The sequence below is a fragment of the Saccostrea echinata genome, unplaced genomic scaffold, assembly GCF_033153115.1.
Source record: "Saccostrea echinata isolate AGI-Se365-2 ecotype Australia unplaced genomic scaffold, CSIRO_AGI_Sech_v1 ptg000054l, whole genome shotgun sequence".
NCBI classification, from domain to species: domain Eukaryota; kingdom Metazoa; phylum Mollusca; class Bivalvia; order Ostreida; family Ostreidae; genus Saccostrea; species Saccostrea echinata.
In genome coordinates, this window is record NW_026889803.1 from 67,052,501 (window position 1) to 67,053,962 (window position 1,462).

The 1,462-nt window shown below is 34.9% G+C and overlaps 1 protein-coding gene across 1 annotated transcript in view; it reads right to left on the bottom strand.

Annotated features, from left to right (window-relative positions):
* Positions 1-864, bottom strand: part of LOC133172239 (period circadian protein homolog 1-like) — a 49,793-nt gene extending 48,929 nt beyond the window's left edge. The window contains exon 1 of the mRNA XM_061307090.1: positions 763-864. The gene's annotated coding sequence lies outside the window, so the exon portion shown is untranslated. The remainder of the gene's footprint in view (positions 1-762) is intronic.
* Between the last annotated feature and the right edge of the window lie 598 nt (positions 865-1,462).

A 1,462-nucleotide genomic window follows, 5' to 3' on the forward strand; every position in this document is an offset into this window, starting at 1 on the left:
GATAAGATTTACAGAAAGCCTAGTATTGAAACATAAACTTATAAGTAATTGATTAACACAGCAACCTGCAAAAAAACAAAGCCAACCAAACGATTAACACTTATTATACATGTTATATGCATTATGTGCATACCGACAACTTGTGATACATGTAACCTTCTACGGTAGGCCTAAATGTACAGATGTAGGTTTTCTAATAAAGTGCAATACTGTATTATTACTGTACCTCACGGTTTCATCACAGACTCCCCACCTGCTTCAAAGGGAATGGAGAATTACATAAAAAATATAGTTGGATTTCTCAACAGCATTTAAATCTTCGGGCGTTACTAATGAAAATACAGATCTTCATTTCATGATCGGCAGGTTGCGTTTATTGTACATACAAAATGGCCTCTTAAATGACGTAAAGACCACGTGACTTGCAAAACCAAAATATTTACAAATGCGTGTAATTATATTATTTTTAAGAAAATTACACCTTTAATATTGCCGCTCATATTTTTTTATTGCTAGGCCTAGTAAAACATTCAAAAAAAATTTTAACGTATCGGAGCAATTCAAATTTCGCAAATAAAATGGTTGCCCAGTGGACATGGTGGTCGTGTGTCAAGAAACGTGCAGAGTTCCTTTCACATTGTTTCATTTTCTTTGAGCTGTCCAACTTTGTAATAAAATCATAATTATGTCGTTACTATACACTTATAAAGACTAGATTTATTGCATTGAAATCTAGGAAGTGAAATTGTGAGGAAAACTTACATTTTGAGCGCAGAGATCGATTTACAGATGTGTTGCTTCCTTTCCTCAGCAACACTATAAACAGATAAAGCCTATCCTGAAATATTTAGTATATCGAAAAGTGAATTTTACGGTATCTAGAAAAAAAAGTAAGCTTGTCGATCACAAAATATCACTAAATTTTGTGCTTTCACAAAATATCCCAGCTTTCCTGAACTATGCTTGTTTTGGAACGTGTGCTACCACGTGAAAATGTGCTATTTATTGAAATCGTGTCCAAGTAAACTCGCTCCTGGACAATTTGTACCAGTTATTGTAAGACGAATGCTATTCTTTATAATTCTGCTTCCCCTAATAAATCTGTAATACCATGAATAGAACCTTTGGCTTCTATTTTTATTTAATCTGCTATATTTTCCCCTTTTTGATTTATTTTATTACCTAGGGGCGTTGAACATGTACGTACGCTAGCTAGCCAATGTCGATGTATTTAATAAAACTTACCAGCCCGAACTTCATTGCAAAAATATTATCAATAAATTAATCCTTTGAAAAAAAAGATAAATAGAGCTAGCTAGCATTGTAGCTGAATTAAGTTATCTGAACTGGACTTCAATTAAAATAGCAAGACTGATTGTTTAACGTCCCTCTCGATAATTTCCCACTCATATAGAGCAAGGCCGTAGGAACCGGGGGGGGGGGGCACGGGGGGGCCGTGCCC